Here is a 25,093-nt window from a genome sequence, read left to right on the forward strand (position 1 = left end):
ATTCCCCGCCTCTGATTCCCCGCCTCTGATTCCCAGCCTCTGAATCCTCGCCTCTGAATCCCCGCCTTTGATTCCCCGCCTCTGTTTCCCCGCCTCTGATTCCCCGCCTCTGATTCCCCGCCTCTGATTCCATGCCTCTGATTCCCCGCCTCTGATTCCAGGCCTCCTATTCCCCGCCTCTGATTCCCCACCTCTGATTGCCTGCCACTGATTGCCCGCCTCGTATTCCCCGCCTCTGATTCCCCGCCTCTGATTCCCCACCTCTGTCTGTATGCCTCTCTTTCGCCTCCGCTTTTTCCCCTACACTCTTTCCGCGCCTCTCTTTCCCTCCCTCAATTTCAACAACACTGTTTGATCTGTTCTGTGTACCTCATTTTCAACACACAAGTTCCAACAACTATGTTTCACCCATCACTTTCCCCGCCTCTATTTTTCCGCCTATGTTTAACCACCTCTGTTTACCCACCTGTTTCACCGCCTATGATTCCCCGCCTCTGATTCCCCACCTCTGTCTCGACGCCTCTCTTTCGCCTCCACTCTTTCCCCTCCACACTTTCCGTGCCTGTCTTTCCCTCCCTCAATTTCAACAACACTGTTTGATCTGTTTTGTGTACCTCATTTTAAACACACAAGTTCCAACCACTATGTTTTGCCCGCCTCTTTCCCCGCCTCTATTTATCCACCTATGTTTACCTGCCTCTGTTTACCCGCCTGTTTCCCCGCCTCTGATTCCCCACCTTTCATTCCCTGCCTCTCTTTCTCTGCCTCTCTTTCCCCACATTTCTTTTCCTCCCCCTGATTCCCCGCCTCTGATTCCCCGCCTCTGATTCCCTGCCTCTGATTCCCCGCCTCTGATTCCCTGCCTCAGATTCCCTGCCTCAGATTCCCTGCCTCAGATTCCCTGCCTCAGATTCCCCGCCTCTGATTCCCCGCCTCTTATTCCCCGCCTCTGATTCCCCTCCTCTGATTCCCCACCTCTGATTCCCTGCCTCAGATTCCCCGGCTCTGATTCCCTGCATCAGATTCCCTGCCTCAGATTCCCTGCCTCTGATTCCCCGCCCCTGATTCCCTGCCTCTGATTCCCCGCCTCTGATTCCCTGCCTCAGATTCCCTGCCTCAGATTCCCTGCCTCAGATTCCCTGCCTCTGATTCCCTGCCTTTGATTCCCCACCTATTATTCCCCGCCTCTGATACCCCACCTCTGATTCCGCGCCACTGATTCCCTGCCTCTGTTTCCCCGCCTCTGATTCCCCGCCTCTGATTCCCCGCCTCAGATTCCCCGGCTCTGATTCCCTGCTTGAGATTCCCTGCCTCACATACCCCGCCTCAGATTCCCCGCCTCAGATTCCCCGCCTCAGATTCCCCGCCTCAGATTCCCCGCCTCAGATTCCCCGCCTCAGATTCCCCGCCTCAGATTCCCCGCCTCAGATTCCCCGCCTCAGATTCTCCGCCTCAGATTCCCCGCCTCAGATTCCCCGCCTCAGATTCCCTGCCTCAGATTCCCTGCCTCTAATTGCCTGCCACTGATTCCCTGCCTCTGATTCCCTGCCTCTGATTCCCTGCCTCTTATTCCCTGCCTCTGATTCCCTGCCTCTGATTCCCTGCCTCTGATTCCGAGCCTCTGATTCCACGCCTCTCTTTCCGTATCTCTGATTCCCCGCCTCTGATTCCCTGCCTCTGATACCCTGCCTCTCTTTGCCTGCCTCTATTTCGGTGCCTCTTTCTCTGCATCTAGTTTCCCACATCTCATTTGCCCCCTCTGATAACCCGCCTCTGATTCCATGCCTCTGATTCCCCGCCTCTGATTCCCCGCCTCTGATTCCCTGCCTCTGATTCACCGCCTCTGATTCCCTGCCTCAGATTCCCTGCCTCAGATTCCCTGCCTCAGATTCCCTGCCTCAGATTCCCTGCCTCTGATTCCCCGCCTCTGATTCCCCGCCTCTTATTCCCCGCCTCTGATTCCCCGCCTCTGATTCCCCGCCTCTGATTCCCTGCCTCTGTTTCCCCGCCTCTGATTCCCCGCCTCTGATTCCCCGAATCAGATTTCCCGGCTCTAATTCCGTGCCTGAGATTCCCTGCCTGAGATTCCCCGCCTCAGATTCCCTGCCTCAGCTTCCCCGCCTCAGATTCCCCGCCTCAGATTCCCTGCCTCAGATTCCCCGCCTCAGATTCCCCGCCTCAGATTCCCCGCCTCAGATTGCCCGCCTCAGATTCCCTGCCTCAGATTCCCTGCCTCAGATTCCCTGCCTCAGATTCCCTTCATCTGATTCCATTCATCTGATTCCCAGCCTCTGATTCCCTGCTTCTGATTCCCTGCCTCTGATTCCCCGCCTCTGATTCCCTGCCTCTGATTCCCTGCCTCTGATTGCCTGCCTCTGATTCCCTGCCTCTGATTCCCTGCCTCTGATTCCCTGCCTCTGATTCCGCGCCTCTGATTCCACGCCTCTCTTTCCTTGTCTCTGATTCCCCGCCTCTGATTCCCTGCATCTGATACCCAGCCTCTCTTTGCCTGCCTCTATTTCCGTGCCTCTTTCTCTGCATCTAGTTTCCCACATCTCATTTGCCCCCTCTGATAACCCGCCTCTGATTCCATGCCTCTGATTCACTGCCTCAGATCCCCTACCTCAGATACCCCGACTCAGATTTACCGCCTCAGATTCCCCGCCTCAGATTCCCTGCCTCAGATTCCCTGCCTCAGATTCCCTGCCTCAGATTCCCTGCCTCAGATTCCCTGCCTCCGATTCCCCGCCTCAGATTCCCCGCCTCAGATTCCCCGCCTCAGATTCCCTGCGTCAGATTCCCTGCCTCAGATTCCCTGCCTCAGATTCCCTTCATCTGATTCCCTTCATCTGATTCCCTGCCTCTGATTCCCTGCTTCTGATTCCCTGCCTCTGATTCCCCGCCTCTGATTCCCTGCCTCTGATTCCCTGCCTCTGATTGCCTGCCTCTGATTCCCTGCCTCTGATTCCCTGCCTCTGATTCCCTGCCTCTGATTCCGCGCCTCTGATTCCACGCCTCTCTTTCCTTGTCTCTGATTCCCCGCCTCTGATTCCCTGCATCTGATACCCAGCCTCTCTTTGCCTGCCTCTATTTCCGTGCCTCTTTCTCTGCATCTAGTTTCCCACATCTCATTTGCCCCCTCTGATAACCCGCCTCTGATTCCATGCCTCTGATTCACTGCCTCAGATCCCCTGCCTCAGATACCCCGACTCAGATTTACCGCCTCAGATTCCCCGCCTCAGATTCCCTGCCTCAGATTCCCTGCCTCAGATTCCCTGCCTCAGATTCCCTGCCTCAGATTCCCTGCCTCCGATTCCCCGCCTCTGATTCCCCGCCTCTGATTCCCCGCCTCTGATTCCCAGCCTCTGAATCCTCGCCTCTGAATCCCCGCCTCAGATTCCCTGCCTCTGATTCTCCGCCTCTGATACCCCGCCTCTTATTCCCCGCCTCTGATTCCCCGCCTCTGATTCCCCACCTCTGATTCCCTGCCTCTGTTTCCCTGCCTCTGATTCCCCGCGTCTGATTCCCCGCCTCAGATTCCCCGGCTGTGATTCCATGCCTGAGATTCCATGCCTCAGAATCCCCGCCTCAGATTCCCTGCCTCAGATTCCCCGCCTCAGATTCCCCGCCTCAGATTCCCCACCTCAGATTCCCTGCCTCAGATTCCCCGCCTCAGATTCCCCGCCTCAGATTCCCCGCCTCAGATTCCCCGCCTCAGATTCCCTGCGTCAGATTCCCTGCCTCAGATTCCCTGCCTCTGATTCCCTTCATCTGATTCCCTTCATCTGATTCCCTGCCTCTGATTCCCTGCTTCTGATTCCCTGCCTCTGATTCCCCGCCTCTGATTCCCTGCCTCTGATTCCCTGCCTCTGATTGCCTGCCTCTGATTCCCTGCCTCTGATTCCCTGCCTCTGATTCCCTGCCTCTGATTCCGCGCCTCTGATTCCACGTCTCTCTTTCCTTGTCTCTGATTCCCCGCCTCTGATTCCCTGCATCTGATACCCAGCCTCTCTTTGCCTGCCTCTATTTCCGTGCCTCTTTCTCTGCATCTAGTTTCCCACATCTCATTTGCCCCCTCTGATAACCCGCCTCTGATTCCATGCCTCTGATTCACTGCCTCAGATCCCCTGCCTCAGATACCCCGACTCAGATTTACCGCCTCAGATTCCCCGCCTCAGATTCCCTGCCTCAGATTCCCTGCCTCAGATTCCCTGCCTCAGATTCCCTGCCTCAGATTCCCTGCCTCCGATTCCCCGCCTCTGATTCCCCGCCTCTGTTTCCCCGCCTCTGATTCCCAGCCTCTGAATCCTCGCCTCTGAATCCCCGCCTCTGATTCCCCGCCTCTGTTTCCCCGCCTCTGATTCCCCGCCTCTGATTCCCCGCCTCTGATTCCATGCCTCTGATTCCCCGCCTCTGATTCCAGGCCTCCTATTCCCCGCCTCTGATTCCCCACCTCTGATTGCCTGCCACTGATTGCCCGCCTCGTATTCCCCGCCTCTGATTCCCCGCCTCTGATTCCCCACCTCTGTCTGTATGCCTCTCTTTCGCCTCCGCTTGTTCCCCTACACTCTTTCCGTGCCTCTCTATCCCTCCCTCAATTTCAACAACTCTGTTTGATCTGTTCTGTGTACCTCATTTTCAACACACAAGTTCCAACAACTATGTTTCACCCATCACTTTCCCCGCCTCTATTTTTCCGCCTATGTTTAACCGCCTCTGTTTACCCACCTGTTTCACCGCCTATGATTCCCCGCCTCTGATTCCCCACCTCTGTCTCGACGCCTCTCTTTCGCCTCCACTCTTTCCCCTCCACTCTTTCCGTGCCTGTCTTTCCCTCCCTCAATTTCAACAACACTGTTTGATCGGTTTTGTGTACCTCATTTTAAACACACAAGTTCCAACCACTATGTTTTGCCCGCCTCTTTCCCCGCCTCTATTTATCCACCTATGTTTACCTGCCTCTGTTTACCCGCCTGTTTCCCCGCCTCTGATTCCCCACCTTTCATTCCCTGCCTCTCTTTCTCTGCCTCTCTTTCCCCACATCTCTTTTCCTCCCCCTGATTCCCCGCCTCTGATTGCCCGCCTCTGATTCCCTGCCTCTGATTCCCCGCCTCTGATTCCCTGCCTCAGATTCCCTGCCTCAGATTCCCTGCCTCAGATTCCCTGCCTCAGATTCCCCGCCTCTGATTCCCCGCCTCTTATTCCCCGCCTCTGATTCCCCTCCTCTGATTCCCCACCTCTGATTCCCTGCCTCAGATTCCCCGGCTCTGATTCCCTGCATCAGATTCCCTGCCTCAGATTCCCTGCCTCTGATTCCCCGCCCCTGATTCCCTGCCTCTGATTCCCCGCCTCTGATTCCCTGCCTCAGATTCCCTGCCTCAGATTCCCTGCCTCAGATTCCCTGCCTGTGATTCCCCGCCTTTGATTCCCCACCTATTATTCCCCGCCTCTGATTCCCCACCTCTGATTCCGCGCCACTGATTCCCTGCCTCTGTTTCCCCGCCTCTGATTCCCCGCCTCTGATTCCCCGCCTCAGATTCCCCGGCTCTGATTCCCTGCTTGAGATTCCCTGCCTCACATACCCTGCCTCAGATTCCCCACCTCAGATTCCCCGCCTCAGATTCCCCGCCTCAGATTCCCCGCCTCAGATTCCCCGCCTCAGATTCCCCGCCTCAGATTCCCCGCCTCGGATTCCCTGCCTCAGATTCCCCGCCTCAGATTCTCCGCCTCAGATTCCCCGCCTCAGATTCCCCGCCTCAGATTCCCTGCCTCAGATTCCCTGCCTCTAATTGCCTGCCACTGATTCCCTGCCTCTGATTCCCTGCCTCTGATTCCCTGCCTCTTATTCCCTGCCTCTGATTCCCTGCCTCTGATTCCCTGCCTCTGATTCCGAGCCTCTGATTCCACGCCTCTCTTTCCGTATCTCTGATTCCCCGCCTCTGATTCCCTGCCTCTGATACCCTGCCTCTCTTTGCCTGCCTCTATTTCGGTGCCTCTTTCTCTGCATCTAGTTTCCCACATCTCATTTGCCCCCTCTGATAACCCGCCTCTGATTCCATGCCTCTGATTCCCCGCCTCTGATTCCCCGCCTCTGATTCCCTGCCTCTGATTCACCGCCTCTGATTCCCTGCCTCAGATTCCCTGCCTCAGATTCCCTGCCTCAGATTCCCTGCCTCAGATTCCCTGCCTCTGATTACCCGCCTCTGATTCCCCGCCTCTTATTCCCCGCCTCTGATTCCCCGCCTCTGATTCCCCGCCTCTGATTCCCTGCCTCTGTTTCCCCGCCACTGATTCCCCGCCTCTGATTCCCCGCATTAGATTTCCCGGCTCTAATTCCGTGCCTGAGATTCCCTGCCTGAGATTCCCCGCCTCAGATTCCCTGCCTCAGCTTCCCCGCCTCAGATTCCCCGCCTCAGATTCCCTGCCTCAGATTCCCCGCCTCAGATTCCCCGCCTCAGATTCCCCGCCTCAGATTCCCCGCCTCAGATTCCCTGCGTCAGATTCCCTGCCTCAGATTCCCTGCCTCAGATTCCCTTCATCTGATTCCCTTCATCTGATTCCCTGCCTCTGATTCCCTGCTTCTGATTCCCTGCCTCTGATTCCCCGCCTCTGATTCCCTGCCTCTGATTCCCTGCCTCTGATTGCCTGCCTCTGATTCCCTGCCTCTGATTCCCTGCCTCTGATTCCCTGCCTCTGATTCCGCGCCTCTGATTCCACGCCTCTCTTTCCTTGTCTCTGATTCCCCACCTCTGATTCCCTGCATCTGATACCCAGCCTCTCTTTGCCTGCCTCTATTTCCGTGCCTCTTTCTCTGCATCTAGTTTCCCACATCTCATTTGCCCCCTCTGATAACCCGCCTCTGATTCCATGCCTCTGATTCACTGCCTCAGATCCCCTGCCTCAGATACCCCGACTCAGATTTACTGCCTCAGATTCCCCGCCTCAGATTCCCTGCCTCAGATTCCCTGCCTCAGATTCCCTGCCTCAGATTCCCTGCCTCAGATTCCCTGCCTCCGATTCCCCGCCTCTGATTCCCCGCCTCTGATTCCCCGCCTCTGATTCCCAGCCTCTGAATCCTCGCCTCTGAATCCCCGCCTTTGATTCCCCGCCTCTGTTTCCCCGCCTCTGATTCCCCGCCTCTGATTCCCCGCCTCTGATTCCATGCCTCTGATTCCCCGCCTCTGATTCCAGGCCTCCTATTCCCCGCCTCTGATTCCCCACCTCTGATTGCCTGCCACTGATTGCCCGCCTCGTATTCCCCGCCTCTGATTCCCCGCCTCTGATTCCCCACCTCTGTCTGTATGCCTCTCTTTCGCCTCCGCTTTTTCCCCTACACTCTTTCCGCACCTCTCTTTCCCTCCCTCAATTTCAACAACTCTGTTTGATCTGTTCTGTGTACCTCATTTTCAACACACAAGTTCCAACAACTATGTTTCACCCATCACTTTCCCCGCCTCTATTTTTCCGCCTATGTTTAACCACCTCTGTTTACCCACCTGTTTCACCGCCTATGATTCCCCGCCTCTGATTCCCCACCTCTGTCTCGACGCCTCTCTTTCGCCTCCACTCTTTCCCCTCCACACTTTCCGTGCCTGTCTTTCCCTCCCTCAATTTCAACAACACTGTTTGATCTGTTTTGTGTACCTCATTTTAAACACACAAGTTCCAACCACTATGTTTTGCCCGCCTCTTTCCCCGCCTCTATTTATCCACCTATGTTTACCTGCCTCTGTTTACCCGCCTGTTTCCCCGCCTCTGATTCCCCACCTTTCATTCCCTGCCTCTCTTTCTCTGCCTCTCTTTCCCCACATCTCTTTTCCTCCCCCTGATTCCCCGCCTCTGATTCCCCGCCTCTGATTCCCTGCCTCTGATTCCCCGCCTCTGATTCCCTGCCTCAGATTCCCTGCCTCACATTCCCTGCCTCAGATTCCCTGCCTCAGATTCCCCGCCTCTGATTCCCCGCCTCTTATTCCCAGCCTCTGATTCCCCTCCTCTGATTCCCCACCTCTGATTCCCTGCCTCAGATTCCCCGGCTCTGATTCCCTGCATCAGATTCCCTGCCTCAGATTCCCTGCCTCTGATTCCCCGCCCCTGATTCCCTGCCTCTGATTCCCCGCCTCTGATTCCCTGCCTCAGATTCCCTGCCTCAGATTCCCTGCCTCAGATTCCCTGCCTGTGATTCCCCGCCTTTGATTCCCCACCTATTATTCCCCGCCTCTGATTCCCCACCTCTGATTCCGCGCCACTGATTCCCTGCCTCTGTTTCCCCGCCTCTGATTCCCCGCCTCTGATTCCCCGCCTCAGATTCCCCGGCTCTGATTCCCTGCTTGAGATTCCCTGCCTCACATACCCCGCCTCAGATTCCCCGCCTCAGATTCCCCGCCTCAGATTCCCCGCCTCAGATTCCCCGCCTCAGATTCCCCGCCTCAGATTCCCCGCCTCAGATTCCCCGCCTCAGATTCCCCGCCTCAGATTCTCCGCCTCAGATTCCCCGCCTCAGATTCCCCGCCTCAGATTCCCTGCCTCAGATTCCCTGCCTCTAATTGCCTGCCACTGATTCCCTGCCTCTGATTCCCTGCCTCTGATTCCCTGCCTCTTATTCCCTGCCTCTGATTCCCTGCCTCTGATTCCCTGCCTCTGATTCCGAGCCTCTGATTCCACGCCTCTCTTTCCGTATCTCTGATTCCCCGCCTCTGATTCCCTGCCTCTGATACCCTGCCTCTCTTTGCCTGCCTCTATTTCGGTGCCTCTTTCTCTGCATCTAGTTTCCCACATCTCATTTGCCCCCTCTGATAACCCGCCTCTGATTCCATGCCTCTGATTCCCCGCCTCTGATTCCCCGCCTCTGATTCCCTGCCTCTGATTCACCGCCTCTGATTCCCTGCCTCAGATTCCCTGCCTCAGATTCCCTGCCTCAGATTCCCTGCCTCAGATTCCCTGCCACTGATTCCCCGCCTCTGATTCCCCGCCTCTTATTCCCCGCCTCTGATTCCCCGCCTCTGATTCCCCACCTCTGATTCCCTGCCTCTGTTTCCCCGCCTCTGATTCCCCACCTCTGATTCCCCGCATCAGATTTCCCGGCTCTAATTCCGTGCCTGAGATTCCCTGCCTGAGATTCCCCGCCTCAGATTCCCTGCCTCAGCTTCCCCGCCTCAGATTCCCCGCCTCAGATTCCATGCCTCAGATTCCCCTCTCAGATTCCCCGCCTCAGATTCCCCGCCTCAGATTCCCCGCCTCAGATTCCCTGCGTCAGATTCCCTGCCTCAGATTCCCTGCCTCAGATTCCCTTCATCTGATTCCCTTCATCTGATTCCCTGCCTCTGATTCCCTGCTTCTGATTCCCTGCCTCTGATTCCCCGCGTCTGATTCCCTGCCTCTGATTCCCTGCCTCTGATTGCCTGCCTCTGATTCCCTGCCTCTGATTCCCTGCCTCTGATTCCCTGCCTCTGATTCCGCGCCTCTGATTCCACGCCTCTCTTTCCTTGTCTCTGATTCCCCGCCTCTGATTCCCTGCATCTGATACCCAGCCTCTCTTTGCCTGCCTCTATTTCCGTGCCTCTTTCTCTGCATCTAGTTTCCCACATCTCATTTGCCCCCTCTGATAACCCGCCTCTGATTCCATGCCTCTGATTCACTGCCTCAGATCCCCTGCCTCAGATACCCCGACTCAGATTTACCGCCTTAGATTCCCCGCCTCAGATTCCCTGCCTCAGATTCCCTGCCTCAGATTCCGTGCCTCAGATTCCCTGCCTCAGATTCCCTGCCTCCGATTCCCCGCCTCTGATTCCCCGCCTCTGATTCCCCGCCTCTGATTCCCAGCCTCTGAATCCTCGCCTCTGAATCCCCGCCTTTGATTCCCCGCCTCTGTTTCCCCGCCTCTGATTCCCCGCCTCTGATTCCCCGCCTCTGATTCCATGCATCAGATTCCCTGCCTCAGATTCCCTGCCTCTGATTCCCCGCCCCTGATTCCCTGCCTCTGATTCCCCGCCTCTGATTCCCTGCCTCAGATTCCCTGCCTCAGATTCCCTGCCTCAGATTCCCTGCCTGTGATTCCCCGCCTTTGATTCCCCACCTATTATTCCCCGCCTCTGATACCCCACCTCTGATTCCGCGCCACTGATTCCCTGCCTCTGTTTCCCCGCCTCTGATTCCCCGCCTCTGATTCCCCGCCTCAGATTCCCCGGCTCTGATTCCCTGCTTGAGATTCCCTGCCTCACATACCCCGCCTCAGATTCCCCGCCTCAGATTCCCCGCCTCAGATTCCCCGCCTCAGATTCCCCGCCTCAGATTCCCCGCCTCAGATTCCCCGCCTCAGATTCCCCGCCTCAGATTCCCCGCCTCAGATACTCCGCCTCAGATTCCCCGCCTCAGATTCCCCGCCTCAGATTCCCTGCCTCAGATTTTCTGCCTCTAATTGCCTGCCACTGATTCCCTGCCTCTGATTCCCTGCCTCTGATTCCCTGCCTCTTATTCCCTGCCTCTGATTCCCTGCCTCTGATTCCCTGCCTCTGATTCCGAGCCTCTGATTCCACGCCTCTCTTTCCGTATCTCTGATTCCCCGCCTCTGATTCCCTGCCTCTGATACCCTGCCTCTCTTTGCCTGCCTCTATTTCGGTGCCTCTTTCTCTGCATCTAGTTTCCCACATCTCATTTGCCCCCTCTGATAACCCGCCTCTGATTCCATGCCTCTGATTCCCCGCCTCTGATTCCCCGCCTCTGATTCCCTGCCTCTGATTCACCGCCTCTGATTCCCTGCCTCAGATTCCCTGCCTCAGATTCCCTGCCTCAGATTCCCTGCCTCAGATTCCCTGCCTCTGATTCCCCGCCTCTGATTCCCTGCCTCTGATTCCCCGCCTCTGATTCCCTGCCTCTGTTTCCCCGCCTCTGATTCCCCGCCTCTGATTCCCCGCATCAGATTTCCCGGCTTTAATTCCGTGCCTGAGATTCCCTGCCTGAGATTCCCCGCCTCAGATTCCCTGCCTCAGCTTCCCCGCCTCAGATTCCCCGCCTCAGATTCCCTGCCTCAGATTCCCCGCCTCAGATTCCCCGCCTCAGATTCCCCGCCTCAGATTCCCCGCCTCAGATTCCCTGCGTCAGATTCCCTGCCTCAGATTCCCTGCCTCAGATTCCCTTCATCTGATTCCCTTCATCTGATTCCCTGCCTCTGATTCCCTGCTTCTGATTCCCTGCCTCTGATTCCCCGCCTCTGATTCCCTGCCTCTGATTCCCTGCCTCTGATTGCCTGCCTCTGATTCCCTGCCTCTGATTCCCTGCCTCTGATTCCCTGCCTCTGATTCCGCGCCTCTGATTCCACGCCTCTCTTTCCTTGTCTCTGATTCCCCGCCTCTGATTCCCTGCATCTGATACCCAGCCTCTCTTTGCCTGCCTCTATTTCCGTGCCTCTTTCTCTGCATCTAGTTTCCCACATCTCATTTGCCCCCTCTGATAACCCGCATCTGATTCCATGCCTCTGATTCACTGCCTCAGATCCCCTGCCTCAGATACCCCGACTCAGATTTACCGCCTCAGATTCCCCGCCTCAGATTCCCTGCCTCAGATTCCCTGCCTCAGATTCCCTGCCTCAGATTCCCTGCCTCAGATTCCCCGCCTCAGATTCCCCGCCTCAGATTCCCCGCCTCAGATTCCCCGCCTCAGATTCCCTGCGTCAGATTCCCTGCCTCAGATTCCCTGCCTCTGATTCCCTTCATCTGATTCCCTTCATCTGATTCCCTGCCTCTGATTCCCTGCTTCTGATTCCCTGCCTCTGATTCCCCGCCTCTGATTCCCTGCCTCTGATTCCCTGCCTCTGATTGCCTGCCTCTGATTCCCTGCCTCTGATTCCCTGCCTCTGATTCCCTGCCTCTGATTCCGCGCCTCTGATTCCACGTCTCTCTTTCCTTGTCTCTGATTCCCCGCCTCTGATTCCCTGCATCTGATACCCAGCCTCTCTTTGCCTGCCTCTATTTCCGTGCCTCTTTCTCTGCATCTAGTTTCCCACATCTCATTTGCCCCCTCTGATAACCCGCCTCTGATTCCATGCCTCTGATTCACTGCCTCAGATCCCCTGCCTCAGATACCCCGACTCAGATTTACCGCCTCAGATTCCCCGCCTCAGATTCCCTGCCTCAGATTCCCTGCCTCAGATTCCCTGCCTCAGATTCCCTGCCTCAGATTCCCTGCCTCCGATTCCCCGCCTCTGATTCCCCACCTCTGATTCCCCGCCTCTGATTCCCAGCCTCTGAATCCTCGCCTCTGAATCCCCGCCTCTGATTCCCCACCTCTGTTTCCCCGCCTCTGATTCCCCGCCTCTGATTCCCCGCCTCTGATTCCATGCCTCTGATTTCCCGCCTCTGATTCCAGGCCTCCTATTCCCCGCCTCTGATTCCCCACCTCTGATTGCCTGCCACTGATTGCCCGCCTCGTATTCCCCGCCTCTGATTCCCCGCCTCTGATTCCCCACCTCTGTCTGCATGCCTCTCTTTCGCCTCCGCTTTTTCCCCTACACTCTTTCCGTGCCTCTCTTTCCCTCCCTCAATTTCAACAACTCTGTTTGATCTGTTCTGTGTACCTCATTTTCAACACACAAGTTCCAACAACTATGTTTCACCCATCACTTTCCCCGCCTCTATTTTTCCGCCTATGTTTAACCGCCTCTGTTTACCCACCTGTTTCACCGCCTATGATTCCCCGCCTCTGATTCCCCACCTCTGTCTCGACGCCTCTCTTTCGCCTCCACTCTTTCCCCTCCACTCTTTCCGTGCCTGTCTTTCCCTCCCTCAATTTCAACAACACTGTTTGATCTGTTTTGTGTACCTCATTTTAAACACACAAGTTCCAACCACTATGTTTTGCCCGCCTCTTTCCCCGCCTCTATTTATCCACCTATGTTTACCTGCCTCTGTTTACCCGCCTGTTTCACCGCCTCTGATTCCCCACCTTTCATTCCCTGCCTCTCTTTCTCTGCCTCTCTTTCCCCACATCTCTTTTCCTCCCCCTGATTCCCCGCCTCTGATTCCCCGCCTCTGATTCCCTGCCTCTGATTCCCCGCCTCTGATTCCCTGCCTCAGATTCCCTGCCTCAGATTCCCTGCCTCAGATTCCCTGCCTCAGATTCCCCGCCTCTGATTCCCCGCCTCTTATTCCCCGCCTCTGATTCCCCTCCTCTGATTCCCCACCTCTGATTCCCTGCCTCAGATTCCCCGGCTCTGATTCCCTGCATCAGATTCCCTGCCTCAGATTCCCTGCCTCTGATTCCCCGCCCCTGATTCCCTGCCTCTGATTCCCCGCCTCTGATTCCCTGCCTCAGATTCCCTGCCTCAGATTCCCTGCCTCAGATTCCCTGCCTGTGATTCGCCGCCTTTGATTCCCCACCTATTATTCCCCGCCTCTGATTCCCCACCTCTGATTCCGCGCCACTGATTCCCTGCCTCTGTTTCCCCGCCTCTGATTCCCCGCCTCTGATTCCCCGCCTCAGATTCCCCGGCTCTGATTCCCTGCTTGAGATTCCCTGCCTCACATACCCCGCCTCAGATTCCCCGCATCAGATTCCCCGCCTCAGATTCCCCGCCTCAGATTCCCCGCCTCAGATTCCCCGCCTCAGATTCCCCGCCTCAGATTCCCCGCCTCAGATTCCCTGCCTCAGATTCCCCGCCTCAGATTCTCCGCCTCAGATTCCCCGCCTCAGATTCCCCGCCTCAGATTCCCTGCCTCAGATTCCCTGCCTCTAATTGCCTGCCACTGATTCCCTGCCTCTGATTCCCTGCCTCTGATTCCCTGCCTCTTATTCCCTGCCTCTGATTCCCTGCCTCTGATTCCCTGCCTCTGATTCCGAGCCTCTGATTCCACGCCTCTCTTTCCGTATCTCTGATTCCCCGCCTCTGATTCCCTGCCTCTGATACCCTGCCTCTCTTTGCCTGCCTCTATTTCGGTGCCTCTTTCTCTGCATCTAGTTTCCCACATCTCATTTGCCCCCTCTGATAACCCGCCTCTGATTCCATGCCTCTGATTCCCCGCCTCTGATTCCCCGCCTCTGATTCCCTGCCTCTGATTCACCGCCTCTGATTCCCTGCCTCAGATTCCCTGCCTCAGATTCCCTGCCTCAGATTCCCTGCCTCAGATTCCCTGCCTCTGATTCCCCGCCTCTGATTCCCCGCCTCTTATTCCCCGCCTCTGATTCCCCGCCTCTGATTCCCCGCCTCTGATTCCCTGCCTCTGTTTCCCCGCCTCTGATTCCCCGCCTCTGATTCCCCGCATCAGATTTCCCGGCTCTAATTCCGTGCCTGAGATTCCCTGCCTGAGATTCCCCGCCTCAGATTCCCTGCCTCAGCTTCCCCGCCTCAGATTCCCCGCCTCAGATTCCCTGCCTCAGATTCCCCGCCTCAGATTCCCCGCCTCAGATTCCCCGCCTCAGATTCCCCGCCTCAGATTCCCTGCGTCAGATTCCCTGCCTCAGATTCCCTGCCTCAGATTCCCTTCATCTGATTCCCTTCATCTGATTCCCTGCCTCTGATTCCCTGCTTCTGATTCCCTGCCTCTGATTCCCCGCCTCTGATTCCCTGCCTCTGATTCCCTGCCTCTGATTGCCTGCCTCTGATTCCCTGCCTCTGATTCCCTGCCTCTGATTCCCTGCCTCTGATTCCGCGCCTCTGATTCCACGCCTCTCTTTCCTTGTCTCTGATTCCCCGCCTCTGATTCCCTGCATCTGATACCCAGCCTCTCTTTGCCTGCCTCTATTTCCGTGCCTCTTTCTCTGCATCTAGTTTCCCACATCTCATTTGCCCCCTCTGATAACCCGCCTCTGATTCCATGCCTCTGATTCACTGCCTCAGATCCCCTGCCTCAGATACCCCGACTCAGATTTACCGCCTCAGATTCCCCGCCTCAGATTCCCTGCCTCAGATTCCCTGCCTCAGATTCCCTGCCTCAGATTCCCTGCCTCAGATTCCCTGCCTCCGATTCCCCGCCTCTGATTCCCCGCCTCTGATTCCCCGCCTCTGATTCCCAGCCTCTGAATCCTCGCCTCTGAATCCCCGCCTTTGATTCCCCGCCTCGGTTTCCCCGCCTCTGATTCCCCGCCTCTGATTCCCCGCCTCTGATTCCATGCCTCTGATTCCCCGCCTCTGATTCCAGGCCTCCTATTCCCCGCCTCTGATTCCCCACCTCTGATTGCCTGCCACTGATTGCCCGCCTCGTATTCCCCGCCTCTGATTCCCCGCCTCTGATTTCCCACCTCTGTCTGTATGCCTCTCTTTCGCCTCCGCTTTTTCCCCTACACTCTTTCCGCGCCTCTCTTTCCCTCCCTCAATTTCAACAACTCTGTTTGATCTGTTCTGTGTACCTCATTTTCAACACACAAGTTCCAACAACTATGTTTCACCCATCACTTTCCCCGCCTCTATTTTTCCGCCTATGTTTAACCACCTCTGTTTACCCACCTGTTTCACCGCCTATGATTCCCCGCCTCTGATTCCCCACCTCTGTCTCGACGCCTATCTTTCGCCTCCACTCTTTCCCCTCCACACTTTCCGTGCCTGTCTTTCCCTCCCTCAATTTCAACAACACTGTTTGATCTGTTTTGTGTACCTCATTTTAAACACACAAGTTCCAACCACTATGTTTTGCCCGCCTCTTTCCCCGCCTCTATTTATCCACCTATGTTTACCTGCCTCTGTTTACCCGCCTGTTTCCCCGCCTCTGATTCCCCACCTTTCATTCCCTGCCTCTCTTTCTCTGCCTCTCTTTCCCCACATCTCTTTTCCTCCCCCTGATTCCCCGCCTCTGATTCCCCGCCTCTGATTCCCTGCCTCTGATTCCCCGCCTCTGATTCCCTGCCTCAGATTCCCTGCCTCAGATTCCCTGCCTCAGATTCCCTGCCTCAGATTCCCCGCCTCTGATTCCCCGCCTCTTATTCCCCGCCTCTGATTCCCCTCCTCTGATTCCCCACCTCTGATTCCCTGCCTCAGATTCCCCGGCTCTGATTCCCTGCATCAGATTCCCTGACTCAGATTCCCTGCCTCTGATTCCCCGCCCCTGATTCCCTGCCTGTGATTCCCCGCCTCTGATTCCCTGCCTCAGATTCCCTGCCTCAGATTCCCTGCCTCAGATTCCCTGCCTGTGATTCCCCGCCTTTGATTCCCCACCTATTATTCCCCGCCTCTGATACCCCACCTCTGATTCCGCGCCACTGATTCCCTGCCTCTGTTTCCCCGCCTCTGATTCCCCGCCTCTGATTCCCCGCCTCAGATTCCCCGGCTCTGATTCCCTGCTTGAGATTCCCTGCCTCACATACCCCGCCTCAGATTCCCCGCCTCAGATTCCCCGCCTCAGATTCCCCGCCTCAGATTCCCCGCCTCAGATTCCCCGCCTCAGATTCCCCGCCTCAGATTCCCCGCCTCAGATTCCCCGCCTCAGATTCTCCGCCTCAGATTCCCCGCCTCACATTCCCCGCCTCAGATTCCCTGCCTCAGATTCCCTGCCTCTAATTGCCTGCCACTGATTCCCTGCCTCTGATTCCCTGCCTCTGATTCCCTGCCTCTTATTCCCTGCCTCTGATTCCCTGCCTCTGATTCCCTGCCTCTGATTCCGAGCCTCTGATTCCACGCCTCTCTTTCCGTATCTCTGATTCCCCGCCTCTGATTCCCTGCCTCTGATACCCTGCCTCTCTTTGCCTGCCTCTATTTCGGTGCCTCTTTCTCTGCATCTAGTTTCCCACATCTCATTTGCCCCCTCTGATAACCCGCCTCTGATTCCATGCCTCTGATTCCCCGCCTCTGATTCCCCGCCTCTGATTCCCTGCCTCTGATTCACCGCCTCTGATTCCCTGCCTCAGATTCCCTGCCTCAGATTCCCTGCCTCAGATTCCCTGCCTCAGATTCCCTGCCTCTGATTCCCCGCCTCTGATTCCCCGCCTCTTATTCCCCGCCTCTGATTCCCCGCCTCTGATTCCCCGCCTCTGATTCCCTGCCTCTGTTTCCCCGCCTCTGATTCCCCGCCTCTGATTCCCCGCATCAGATTTCCCGGCTCTAATTCCCTGCCTGAGATTCCCTGCCTGAGATTCCCCGCCTCAGATTCCCTGCCTCAGCTTCCCCGCCTCAGATTCCCCACCTCAGATTCCCTGCCTCAGATTCCCCGCCTCAGATTCCCCGCCTCAGATTCCCCGCCTCAGATTCCCCGCCTCAGATTCCCTGCGTCAGATTCCCTGCCTCAGATTCCCTGCCTCAGATTCCCTTCATCTGATTCCCTTCATCTGATTCCCTGCCTCTGATTCCCTGCTTCTGATTCCCTGTCTCTGATTCCCCGCCTCTGATTCCCTGCCTCTGATTCCCTGCCTCTGATTGCCTGCCTCTGATTCCCTGCCTCTGATTCCCTGCCTCTGATTCCCTGCCTCTGATTCCGCGCCTCTGATTCCACGCCTCTCTTTCCTTGTCTCTGATTCCCCGCCTCTGATTCCCTGCATCTGATACCCAGCCTCTCTTTGCCTGCCTCTATTTCCGTGCCTCTTTCTCTGCATCTAGTTTCCCACATCTCATTTGCCCCCTCTGATAACCCGCCTCTGATTCCATGCCTCTGATTCACTGCCTCAGATCCCCTGCCTCAGATACCCCGACTCAGATTTACCGCCTCAGATTGCCCACCTCAGATTCCCTGCCTCAGATTCCCTGCCTCAGATTCCCTGCCTCAGATTCCCTGCCTCAGATTCCCTGCCTCCGATTCCCCGCCTCTGATTCCCCGCCTCTGATTCCCCGCCTCTGATTCCCAGCCTCTGAATCCTCGCCTCTGAATCCCCGCCTTTGATTCCCCGCCTCTGTTTCCCCGCCTCTGATACCCCGCCTCTGATTCCCCGCCTCTGATTCCATGCCTCTGATTCCCCCCCTCTGATTCCAGGCCTCCTATTCCCCGCCTCTGATTCCCCACCTCTGATTGCCTGCCACTGATTGCCCGCCTCGTATTCCCCGCCTCTGATTCCCCGCCTCTGATTCCCCACCTCTGTCTGTATGCCTCTCTTTCGCCTCCGCTTTTTCCCCTACACTCTTTCCGCGCCTCTCTTTCCCTCCCTCAATTTCAACAACTCTGTTTGATCTGTTCTGTGTACCTCATTTTCAACACACAAGTTCCAACAACTATGTTTCACCCATCACTTTCCCCGCCTCTATTTTTCTGCCTATGTTTAACCGCCTCTGTTTACCCACCTGTTTCACCGCCTATGATTCCCCGCCTCTGATTCCCCACCTCTGTCTCAACGCCTCTCTTTCGCCTCCACTCTTTCCCCTCCACTCTTTCCGTGCCTGTCTTTCCCTCAATCAATTTCAACAACACTGTTTGATCTGTTTGGTGTACCTCATTTTAAACACACAAGTTCCAACCACTATGTTTTGCCCGCCTCTTTCCCCGCCTCTATTTATCCACCTATGTTTACCTGCCTCTGTTTACCCGCCTGTTTCCCCGCCTCTGATTCCCCACCTTTCATTCCCTGCCTCTCTTTATCTGCCTCTCTTTCCCCACATCTCTTTTCCTCCCCCTGATTCCCCGCCTCTGATTCCCCGCCTCTGATTCCCTGCCTCTGATTCCCCGCCTCTGATTCCCTGCCTCAGATTCCCTGCCTCAGATTCCCTGCCTCAGATTCCCTGCCTCAGATTCCCTGCCTCTGATTCCCCGCCTCTTATTCCCAGCCTCTGATTCCCCTCCTCTGATTCCCCACCTCTGATTCCCTGCCTCAGATTCCCCGGCTTTGATTCCCTGCATCAGATTCCCTGCCTCAGATTCCCTGCCTCTGATTCCCCGCCCCTGATTCCCTGCCTCTGATTCCCCGCCTCTGATTCCCTGCCTCAGATTCCCTGCCTCAGATTCCCTGCCTCAGATTCCCTGCCTGTGATTCCCCGCCTTTGATTCCCCACCTATTATTCCCCGCCTCTGATTCCCCACCTCTGATTCCGCGCCACTGATTCCCTGCCTCTGTTTCCCCGCCTCTGATTCCCCGCCTCTGATTCCCCGCCTCAGATTCCCCGGCTCTAATTCCCTGCTTGAGATTCCCTGCCTCACATACCCCGCCTCAGATTCCCCGCATCAGATTCCCCGCCTCAGATTCCCCGCCTCAGATTCCCCGCCTCAGATTCCCCGCCTCAGATTCCCCGCCTCAGATTCCCCGCCTCAGATTCCCCGCCTCAGATTCTCCGCCTCAGATTCCCCGCCTCAGATTCCCCGCCTCAGATTCCCTGCCTCACATTCCCTGCCTCTAATTGCCTGCCACTGATTCCCTGCCTCTGATTCCCTGCCTCTGATTCCCTGCCTCTTATTCCCTGCCTCTGATTCCCTGCCTCTGATTCCCTGCCTCTGATTCCGAGCCTCTGATTCCACGCCTCTCTTTCCGTATCTCTGATTCCCCGCCTCTGATTCCCTGCCTCTGATACCCTGCCTCTCTTTGCCTGCCTCTATTTCGGTGCCTCTTTCTCTGCATCTAGTTTCCCACATCTCATTGGCCCCCTCTGATAACCCGCCTCTGATTCCATGCCTCTGATTCCCCGCCTCTGATTCCCCGCCTCTGATTCCCTGCCTCTGAGTCACCGCCTCTGATTCCCTGCCTCAGATTCCCTGCCTCAGATTCCCTGCCTCAGATTCCCTGCCTCAGATTCCCTGCCTCTGATTCCCCGCCTCTGATTCCCCGCCTCTTATTCCCCGCCTCTGATTCCCCGCCTCTGATTCCCCGCCTCTGATTCCCTGCCTCTGTTTCCCCGCCTCTGATTCCCCGCCTCTGATTCCCCGCATCAGATTTCCCGGCTCTAATTCCCTGCCTGAGATTCCCTGCCTGAGATTCCCCGCCTCAGATTCCCTGCCTCAGCTTCCCCGCCTCAGATTCCCCGCCTCATATTCCCCGCCTCAGATTCACCATCTCAGATTCCCCGCCTCAGATTCCCCGCCTCAGATTCCCCGCCTCAGATTCCCTGCCTCAGATTCCCTGCCTCTGATTGCCTTCCTCTGATTCCCTGCCTCTGATTCCCTGCCTCTGATTCCCTGCCTCTGATTCCCTGCCTCTGATTCCCTGCCTCTAATTCCCTGCCTCTGATTCCCTGCCTCTAATTCCCTGCCTCTGATTCGGCACCTCTGATTCCACGCCTCTCTTTCCGTGTCTCTGATCCCCGCCTCTGATTCCCTGCCTCTGATACCCTGCCTCTCTTTGCCTGCCTCTATTTCCGTGCCTCTTTCTCTGCATCTAGTTTCCCACATCTCATTTGCCCCCTCTGATAACCCGCCTCTGATTCCATGCCTCTGATTCCCCGCCTCTGATTCCCCGCCTCTGATTCCCCGCCTCTGATTCCCTGCCTCAGATTCCCTGCCTCAGATTCCTTGCCTCAGATTCCCTGCCTCTGATTCCCCGCCTCTGATTCCCCACCTCTTATTCCCCGCCTCTGATTCCCCGCCTCTGATTCCCCGCCTCTGATTCCCCGCCTCTGATTCCCTGCCTCTGTTTCCCCGCCTCTGATTCCCCGCGTCTGATTCCCCGCCTCAGATTCCCCAGCTCTGATTCCCCGCCTGAGATTCCATGCCTCAGAATCCCCACCTCAGATTCCCTGCCTCAGATTCCCCGCCTCAGATTCCCCGCCTCAGATTCCCCGCCTCAGATTCCCTGCCTCAGATTCCCCGCCTCAGATTCCCCGCCTCAGATTCCCCGCCTCAGATTCCCCGCCTCAGATTCCCTGCCTCAGATTCCCTGCCTCAGACTCCCTGCCTCAGATTCCCTTCATCTGATTCCCTTCATCTGATTCCCTGCCTCTGATTCCCTGCCTCTGATTTCCTGCCTCTGATTCCCCACCTCTGATTCCCCGCCTCAGATTCCCTGCCTCAGTTTCCCTGCCTCAGATTCCCTGCCTCTGATTCCCTGCCTCAGATTCCCTGCCTCAGATTCCCTGCCTCAGATTCCCTGCCTCTGATTGCCTGCCTCTGATTCGCTGCTTGTGATTCCCTGCCTCTTATTGCCTGCCTCTGATTCCCTGCCTCTGTTTCCCTGCCTCTGATTCCCTGCCTCTGATTCCGCATCTCTGATTCCACGCCTCTCTTTCCTTGTCTCTGATTCCCCGCCTCTGATTCCCTGCCTCTGATACCCTGCATCTCTTTGCCTGCCTCTATTTCCGTGCCTCTTTCTCTGCATCTAGTTTCCCACATCTCATTTGCCCCCTCTGATAACACGCCTCTGATTCCATGCCTCTGATTCACTGCCTCAGATTCCCTGCCTCAGATACCCCGACTCAGATTTACCACCTCAGATTCCCCGCCTCAGATTCCCTGCCTCAGATTCCCTGCCTCAGATTCCCTGCCTCAGATTCCCTGCCTCAGATCCCCTGCCTCAGATACCCCGACTCAGATTTACCGCCTCAGATTCCCCGCCTCAGATTCCCTGCCTCAGATTCCCTGCCTCAGATTCCCTGCCTCAGATTCCCTGCCTCAGATTCCCTGCCTCCGATTCCCCGCCTCTGATTCCCCGCCTCTGATTCCCCGCCTCTGATTCCCAGCCTCTGAATCCTCGCCTCTGATTCCCCGCCTCTGATTCCCCGCCTCTGTTTCCCCGCCTCTGATTCCCCGCCTCTGATTCCCCGCCTCTGATTCCATGCCTCTGATTCCCCGCCTCTGATTCCAGGCCTCCTATTCCCCGCCTCTGATTCCCCACCTCTGATTGCCTGCCACTGATTGCCCGCCTCGTATTCCCCGCCTCTGATTCCCCGCCTCTGATTCCCCACCTCTGTCTGTATGCCTCTCTTTCGCCTCCGCTTTTTCCCCTACACTCTTTCCGCGCCTCTCTTTCCCTCCCTCAATTTCAACAACTCTGTTTGATCTGTTCTGTGCACCTCATTTTCTACACACGTTCCAACAACTATGTTTCACCCATCACTTTCCCCGCCTCTATTTTTCCGCCTATGTTTACCCGCCTCTGTTTACCCACCTGTTTCACCGCCTATGATTCCCCGCCTCTGATTCCCCACCTCTGTCTCGACGCCTCTCTTTCGCCTCCACTCTTTCCCCTCCACTCTTTCCGTGCCTGTCTTTCCCTCCCTCAATTTCAACAACACTGTTTGATCTGTTTTGTGTACCTCATTTTAAACACACAAGTTCCAACCAGTATGTTTTGCCCGCCTCTTTCCCCGCCTCTATTTATCCACCTATGTTTACCTGCCTCTGTTTACCCGCCTGTTTCCCCGCCTCTGATTCCCCACCTTTCATTCCCTGCCTCTCTTTCTCTGCCTCTCTTTCCCCACATCTCTTTTCCTCCCCCTGATTCCCCGCCTCTGAATCCCCGCCTCTGATTCCCTGCCTCTGATTCCCCGCCTCTGATTCCCTGCCTCAGATTCCCTGCCTCAGATTCCCTGCCTCAGATTCCCTGCCTCAGATTCCCCGCCTCAGATTCCCCGCCTCTTATTCCCCGCCTCTGATTCCCCTCCTCTGATTCCCCACCTCTGATTCCCTGCCTCAGATTCCCCGGCTTTGATTCCCTGCATCAGATTCCCTGCCTCAGATTCCCTGCCTCTGATTCCCCGCCCCTGATTCCCTGCCTCTGATTCCCCGCCTCTGATTCCCTGCCTCAGATTCCCTGCCTCAGATTCCCTGCCTCAGATTCCCTGCCTGTGATTCCCCGCCTTTGATTCCCCACCAATTATTCCCCGCCTCTGATTCCCCACCTCTGATTCCGTGCCTCTGATTCCCTGCCTCTGTTTCCCCGCCTCTGATTCCCGGCCTCTGATTCCCTGCCTCAGATTCCCCGGCTCTGATTCCCTGCTTGAGATTCCCTGCCTCACATATCCCGCCTCAGATTCCCCGCCTCAGATTCCCCGCCTCAGATTCCCCGCCTCAGATTCCCCGCCTCAGATTCCCCGCCTCAGATTCCCCGCCTCAGATTCCCCGCCTCAGATTCCCCGCCTCAGATTCCCCGCCTCAGATTCTCCGCCTCAGATTCCCCGCCTCAGATTCCCCGCCTCAGATTCACCGCCTCAGATTCCCTGCCTCAGATTCCTTGCCTCTGATTGCCTGCCACTGATTCCCTGCCTCTGATTCCCTGCCTCTGATTCCCTGCCTCTTATTCCCTGCCTCTGATTCCCTGCCACTGATTCCCTGCCTCTGATTCCGAGCCTCTGATTCCACGCCTCTCTTTCCGTATCTCTGATTCCCCGCCTCTGATTCCCTGCCTCTGATACCCTGCCTCTCTTTGCCTGCCTCTATTTCGGTGCCTCTTTCTCTGCATCTAGTTTCCCACATCTCATTTGCCCCCTCTGATAACCCGCCTCTGATTCCATGCCTCTGATTCCCCGCCTCTGATTCCCCGCCTCTGATTCCCTGCCTCTGATTCCCCGCCTCTGATTCCCTGCCTCAGATTCCCTGCCTCAGATTCCCTGCCTCAGATTCCCTGCCTCAGATTCCCTGCCTCTGATTCCCCACCTCTGATTCCCCGCCTCTTATTCCCCGCCTCTGATTCCCCGCCTCTGATTCCCCGCCTCTGATTCCCTGCCTCTGTTTCCCCGCCTCTGATTCCCCGCCTCTGATTCCCCGCATCAGATTTCCCGGCTCTAATTCCCTGCCTGAGATTCCCTGCCTGAGATTCCCCGCCTCAGATTCCCTGCCTCAGCTTCCCCGCCTCAGATTCCCGCCTCATATTCCCCGCTTCAGATTCCCCATCTCAGATTCCCCGCCTCAGATTCCCCGCCTCAGATTCCCCGCCTCAGATTCCCTGCCTCAGATTCCCTGCCTCTGATTGCCTTCCTCTGATTCCCTGCCTCTGATTCCCTGCCTCTGATTCCCTGCCTCTGATTCCCTGCCTCTGATTCCCTGCCTCTAATTCCCTGCCTCTGATTCCGCACCTCTGATTCCACGCCTCTCTTTCCGTGTCTCTGATTCCCCGCCTCTGATTCCCTGCCTCTGATACCCTGCCTCTCTTTGCCTGCCTCTATTTCCGTGCCTCTTTCTCTGCATCTAGTTTCCCACATCTCATTTGCCCCCTCTGATAACCCGCCTCTGATTCCATGCCTCTGATTCCCCGCCTCTGATTCCCTGCCTCAGATTCCCTGCCTCAGATTCCCTGCCTCAGATTCCCTGCCTCCGATTCCCCGCCTCTGATTCCCCGCCTCTGATTCCCCGCCTCTGATTCCCAGCCTCTGAATCCTCGCCTCTGAATCCCCGCCTTTGATTCCCCGCCTCTGTTTCCCCGCCTCTGATTCCCCGCCTCTGATTCCCCGCCTCTGATTCCATGCCTCTGATTCCCCGCCTCTGATTCCAGGCCTCCTATTCCCCGCCTCTGAATCCCCACCTCTGATTGCCTGCCACTGATTGCCCGCCTCGTATTCCCCGCCTCTGATTCCCCGCCTCTGATTCCCCATCTCTGTCTGTATGCCTCTCTTTCGCCTCCGCTTTTTCCCCTACACTCTTTCCGCGCCTCTCTTTCCCTCCCTCAATTTCAACAACTCTGTTCGATCTGTTCTGTGTACCTCATTTTCAACACACAAGTTCCAACAACTATGTTTCACCCATCACTTTCCCCGCCTCTATTTTTCCGCCTATGTTTAACCGCCTCTGTTTACCCACCTGTTTCATCGCCTATGATTCCCCGCCTCTGATTCCCCACCTCTGTCTCGACGCCTCTCTTTCGCCTCCACTCTTTCCCCTCCACTCTTTCCGTGCCTGTCTTTCCCTCCCTCAATTTCAACAACACTGTTTGATCTGTTTGGTGTACCTCATTTTAAACACACAAGTTCCAACCACTATGTTTTGCCCGCCTCTTTCCCCGCCTCTATTTATCCACCTATGTTTACCTGCCTCTGTTTACCCGCCTGTTTCCCCGCCTCTGATTCCCCACCTTTCATTCCCTGCCTCTCTTTCTCTGCCTCTCTTTCCCCACATCTCTTTTCCTCCCCCTGATTCCCCGCCTCTGATTCCCCGCCTCTGATTCCCTGCCTCTGATTCCCCGCCTCTGATTCCCTGCCTCAGATTCCCTGCCTCAGATTCCCTGCCTCAGATTCCCTGCCTCAGATTCCCTGCCTCTGATTCCCCGCCTCTTATTCCCCACCTCTGATTCCCCTCCTCTGATTCCCCACCTCTGATTCCCTGCCTCAGATTCCCCG

The sequence above is a fragment of the Narcine bancroftii genome, chromosome 3, assembly GCF_036971445.1.
Source record: "Narcine bancroftii isolate sNarBan1 chromosome 3, sNarBan1.hap1, whole genome shotgun sequence".
In the NCBI taxonomy this organism is placed as follows: Eukaryota; Metazoa; Chordata; class Chondrichthyes; order Torpediniformes; family Narcinidae; genus Narcine; species Narcine bancroftii.